The 6,141-nt window shown below is 39.3% G+C and overlaps 1 non-coding gene across 1 annotated transcript; it reads left to right on the forward strand.

The window, feature by feature from the left end:
* The first annotated feature begins 5,545 nt into the window (after positions 1–5,545).
* On the forward strand, positions 5,546–5,627 carry Trnas-aga (transfer RNA serine (anticodon AGA)). Its single transcript has one exon. It is a non-coding gene; the product is annotated as a tRNA-Ser (tRNA).
* Positions 5,628–6,141: the final 514 nt, after the last annotated feature.

The raw sequence follows: 6,141 nt of genomic DNA on the forward strand, positions 1-6,141 counted from the left end.
GTCTAAATTGAAATCTTTCATTCCTCCGAAAACAAGACTTCAATTATATCACTCGCTTGTGCATCCTCATATACAATATCAGTAGCGTAGCCAGGAATTTTGAAAGGGGGGGGTTTTGACGACCCAGCGGCGGGGGGTCTGGGGGGTCTCCCTCAGAAAATTTTGAAAAATTGCTTTGAATTTGGTGCATTCTGAGAGCATTTTCAACAAGAATGTGAGTATGAATATTCCTGTAAAATGGTGCTGTCTGGTGGCATAGCAAAAGGATAAGATCATGTTTTCTTCGGCATTTTTCGGAAATAAAGCTAAGTCTCTATGTTTTCTTGTTGCTAATTCCTGGCTGAGATGTTTGGTATTGGCAAAACTCGATCTTTTAATGCAGTTTTGTTTAAAATTAGGCAATTTTTTTTAGACTGAAAGCATCATTCTCAATATCGTGACGTCACACGTGTGCCAAAGGGGGGGTGTAACCCCCAAAACCCCCCCCCCCCCCTTGGCTACGCCACTGTACAATATGCAATAACAATATGGGGTTCCACTTTTAAGACACATGTCGACAAACTCCAAACATTCTAAAGCAAAGCAATAAAAATAGTCGCGGGAGGTCGATGGTCGGATCACGTGACTCCATATTTCAAACAACTAAATGTTCTTAAAATAAAAGATTTGTTCAAACTCGAAACTTCAAACTTAATGCACAAATATGAAAACAATTCACCACCATGTACTTTTTCTAATTATTTTAAAAAAGCAAAAAATGTTCATTCTCGCAATACCAGAAATGCAATTGACAAGGATAATTTTTATGTTGCTCAATATTCATCTTCAAAACTTCAACGTAGTTTCAAGTATACAGGAGTGGAAATTTGGAATTCAATCCCATTGGAAATAAGAAAAAAATCACGTAACTCATTTAAAAAATTTTATAAAAATTTACTACTATCATTTTACCAATGATAATGGCCTCAGGACTATGTAGAACTTTTATTAGATGATGTATTTTGTGTTCATTCAAGCAATTATACCGTAAATTTATGTCTTTCTTTTGCCTTGTTTCATTGATGTTTAATTTGTTACTTTTTCTTTTGTTGAGGGTGGCTGCTCGACTAGAAGACCTTCCAGGTCACTTCGCAGCCACCCGTTGCAGTATCCACTCATAATACATTCAACGTTATCGTTTGTTTTATCCGACTTTGTTGAATATGTGTGTTTATACTCGCAACAAAAATAAAATGTCAATCAATTGTTAAGTGAAGTATTCGTCCTTTTAAATCCCCACTCCATGTTGCGAAGTGACAGTAACGAAATAGATATGGACAAATTTGAGAAAATGTATGCTGATGACGCAGCCTAATTTTACCGAGTTGACTAGAAATCTCTATGTTTAATCGACTAGTGCAATCCAGTGGTTTCACATTTAAAAATGACGTTACAACGCTGGACGTGCTGCATTGGTTAAGCAAACATCGTTTATGTGAATCAGCACCTTACACTTTATTTATGAGTCAAGCCTTACCTCAATGTTGCTGTTTTTACCGCAAGCTGTGAAGGAGGTTTTTTCAAAACTGAAGTTGATAAAATCTTACTTGAGATCGACTATGGGAGAAAGCAGGCTGTCTGCGCCAGCAATAGACTACTGTTCATTGAAAGTGATTTAGTCGAGAAATTATCTTTTGATGATTTAATTGCTGAATTTGCTTCAATGAAAGCTGGACGAATTGAATTTTGAACTTTCAATAAAAACTAAACAAACATGGCTTTAATTCTTCTGTTGTGTGGAACTTTAATCAGCTTTTACAACAGTATTAAGGGGGGGGGGGGGGGCGGCATTTCGTGCAAAAATCCAAGGGCGGCATATTGCGTTGCTACGCCACTGCATCCATTTTATTTGTTGTTGGTCTTTCAAAGTGCAACAAAGCTAAGTTTGACAGTCGTGATTGTTGATCTCAGATATGTCTTCGGTCGTCGTAATCTGGAAAAAGACCTCTCAGCTGAACATGAAGTTGCAGGAACTGATGCTAGAATTTTTGCAGCTTTTGCAAAGTGGAGCATACTTTTATCTAACCCATTTGAAATTAGGAATTTTGTAGCCTACATTGTACAGCAGTTTTGATTTCGCTGTTGCGAGTGAAATGGTGAAAAAGTTGATACCGGTATTCCGATTCCAGGAAATCCTGTTCAACGGTGTTGAATTCAGATATCAACTTCAAGCTTTGTTGATTGGTATTAGACTATTTCTCAGCACTACATCTGCAAGAGGAAGCAATATCTTCGAACTTTTGTTCGTAAATGTTTCAGATGAACAGCTACAAATAGACCTCTGCCATCAACACAGGTTTTGGATCCTTTTCTTTTTCTCCATCTCCATCATTCTGATATGTGTTTTTTATTCCATTTCTCCATTTTCAGATTTATTAAATTTTGTCAAGGACCGTACTAAACAACAAACAACATCTCGCCCAAATTTTCGACAAATTGGGGGTGCGATTGCACCCCCGGTTCGTACACCTGTGGCATCAAACGCAAGAAGAAGACCACATAGGCTATTAGAATTTTATTTATGTGCATCAGAATCAAGATAGTTTATATTACAATCAAACATAAACAGTAGAAACAACCAGGGGCGCCGGAAGCGGGGGGGCAGGGGGGCGGATGCCTTCATGTCCTCACTTTTTTCTGTGGATAGAGGGGCAGGGGAGGCAATGGCGCTTTTCAAGTTCATGTAAGCTACTGCACATTTTGCAATACGATATAACAATTTCAGCTATTCGCTTTTAGCCTAATTATAATTTTTCATTTCTGCCTCAAAATAATATTCACAACACAAAATTCCGTATCACAGTAGGATAGCATACATCATTATAACATAGCGTGATGCCCTTCCGTGCCATTGTTATTTGTATACCAGACACGTGTATCATTACTCGATGATGAGCTAATGGATGAGTATTATCGCTATATCTTATCATAAACTTTTTAAAAAAATGGCTTTTCAGCAACAAAAGTGCCCTTTTTTCATAATCCTGCCCCCCAGTCAAAAATCGTTCCGGCGCCCCTCAAAACAAAGCAGATACTCAACTCCGAAGAGTTGAGTCGTAATGTAGCCTACCAAATACAAAGATTGATAGTAACAGTCTGTTCGCATTAGTGCCAGTGGCAGCAGTGTATTTACCGAATTTGGTTGCTTTTGCGACCCCTTGTTTGAAGAACTTATGAACATTGAACAAGTCGCCAAGTGTGAAGACGTTACTACTTATTAACGGGGTTGCCATACCGTCATTATTTCTAAGATTTGTCCTTATTTTGAAGGGCCAGGTCTTAGAAAACTTCAATGTCCTTATTTCTAAGAAATGTTCTTATTTTGGATTTGCGTCCTCATTTTGTCTTGTTTTCAACAAATACAGAACATAATATTCTAAAATTAGTCTAATTAGTTTCCTCTAGTCATCAGATTCTCCAAAGTTGGAGTCCGTCTTCTTGACCTGCGATCGATGCCAGGCGAGACCTCGGCACAGATCACGAACGTTATTCTCTCGTCTATTCAAGAGAATAGCCTAGACATGAAACAGCCGTCATCCTTTTGTGCCTATAATCCACCAGTGAATTTTAGAGGATCACAAGTTCACAACATAGTGGAAAAAATAACGTCTTCTCTCGTCTCAAAGAGCAAACATTGCATCTGATCCCAGTCAGCTGCCCTGCTCATATTTTGCATAATGCAGCAGAGAAGGGACCAGAGCGCCTCACAGGCTCACACTTGACATAGAAACAATCGTACTGAAGATTGGTAGCTAGGCTACTTCAAAAGCCAAACTGGTAGAACGATGAGGCTCAAGCATTTCTGTGAGATACTTGACAGCAACTACCAACACACACGCCGACTCGATAAACCACACTCTTGATGCTGCAGGCTAGGCTACTCGAGCGAATGATCGATCTCTGGGAACCACTCAAAGCGCTTTTTTTTTTTCGCTGAAACATCCACCAAGAATATTGAAGGATTTCTTTAAATGAGGAGAGTCACTGATCATCGTATCATTCCTCTACAGCGCTCTCTTGCTCTTCAATAAACCACTGCTACTCCTGCAAAAGTCAACTGCATTGTTTCCAGAACTGGCAGAGATAATTGAATCTTTCAAGATCAAAATATTTAAACGCTAGTGTTCAGGGTTTTTCGGAGCAACAATGCAGACGAACTACTAAGAAAAGTCGATGAAGAGCATGCTAAGGTTCTCAAAGCGAGCTTCCAGGAGTTCTACACCATTACTTTGGAATATATCAACAAGTGATATCGATTTGAGAAGTATCCAACGCACATCAAGTGGACCCTGCTGAAAGATCAAGCAATCGAGTAGCCTACGTGGAAGTCAAAGGGTTGGCGAAACAAGTTGATCCACTAATGACAATGAAAGATGAGCTGTTCGATCAGGCCCGGATTTAGGGGGGGGCAGAGGGGGCAGTTGCCCCGGGCCCCCCGACTTTTGAAGGGCCCCCCTATGTGAAAAAAAATGTGATTTTGTGTTATTTTTTCCTTTTAATGTTTAAAGCATTTGCAAAATGCTGTGCAGTACTGGACTGATGCTACTGTAGACGTAGAGATGGTTTTTGCATGGGGGCCCCCCGATCTAAAAGTGCCCCGGGCCCCCCATCACCTAAATCCGGCCCTGTGTTCGATAAGGTCTCGGCTGTTAACGCTCTGCTTAAGAAGATTCGTTGTTTATTTGTTTTTTTTGTAACATTTTCTTTTTTATTTTCCCTTTAGCCTATATCTTAAATTTATCTGAAGGTGTTGCGACCGTGCCAAATTTCCTTCAAATCAATAACTTATTTCGGTCTCAAGCACGTTTTAACGTTCTCGTTTTGTCGCTTCTACCCTTTTCTCGACCTTTGCTATGTTGACGTGTATTGTTTTGATATGATGGTCAGAAATAAAAACAAGTGAACTGAACTGATTCCAGATGATATGTTGAGCAAGGATGAACCTGAGGCCAAGTGGATGAAAATCTTTATCGAAAACAACTCTTTTCCGCTGCTCTACACGGCAAATCTACACGCTGGTTAGCATCATTTTCTCTTTTCCGGTCAGCAATGCGTTTGTGGAAAGAGAATTCAGTGGACCAAGGAAAGGAACAGACTTAGTGAGATGACAGTCAAATCCCGCTACAAAACAAGCAACGATAAACCTACAACTGAGCTGCCGTGAGATCCATGAAGCAATTTCTAATAGCAAGGAGTTGCCGGAGCAGATTGTTTCTGGCAAAAAGTATGGAATGTGATATGACACGGCTCGTATAAATACAAAGTATGTCCAAAAACGTTTTTTAAATGCTAACCTAATTTTTCGGTTGTCCTTATTTTTGGGTCCATGTTGATGGCAACCCTGCTAAGCTGAAGGCAACACAGGTAAAGAATTCAAGTAGAATGTCAACACCATAGGACCATAGGTCAACACCGGTCAACACACACTCTTTTCCAATCGAGACGTAGAGTTGATTTTGTTGTGTTGTATTCTATACAAATAGCTTTTTGGTTTGCGTTGCCGCGAGTCGTTGTGGCCGAGTGGTTAAGGCGACAGACTAGAAATCTGTTGGGCTCTGCCCGCGCAGGTTCGAATCCTGCCGGCGACGCTTTTTTTGCATTACCGTATTTCAATCAATTTTATTTATTTTACGATTGAATTGCTTGCAGTGGCTTCAACTGGCTTGTATTGAATTCTTTTATAATTTGTCGAGATACGTTAGTGCTATAGACATATAATAGAGTTTATTAGCTGCAGAACGATGTTTTAACATTTGATGTTTTGTTTTAACATTTGATGCTCTATTTCAAAAAAAAAATATTTTGCGTTTGTAGAACGCTGCAAATATTCTATCGATCCACTTTTGCACAACGTCGTGTAATCTGATTGTTATTATAATTCCACATATTTTGATCACCACCCCACTACAGTATTTTGTATGTTGATTGATGTAGCCTGCATGGTGCTGTTTTTGTTTGATATTTTGTATGATGACTGTTACCAATTAACATTCAATGCACTTCACTGATGCAAATTAAGCTAAACTATCACACGATGTGATAGTTTATCGTGTGATAGTTTAGCTCAATTTGCACCAGTAGAACGCATCATGTTATTTAACT

Source organism: Aplidium turbinatum, chromosome 7 (assembly GCF_918807975.1).
Source record: "Aplidium turbinatum chromosome 7, kaAplTurb1.1, whole genome shotgun sequence".
Lineage (NCBI taxonomy): Eukaryota > Metazoa > Chordata > Ascidiacea > Aplousobranchia > Polyclinidae > Aplidium > Aplidium turbinatum.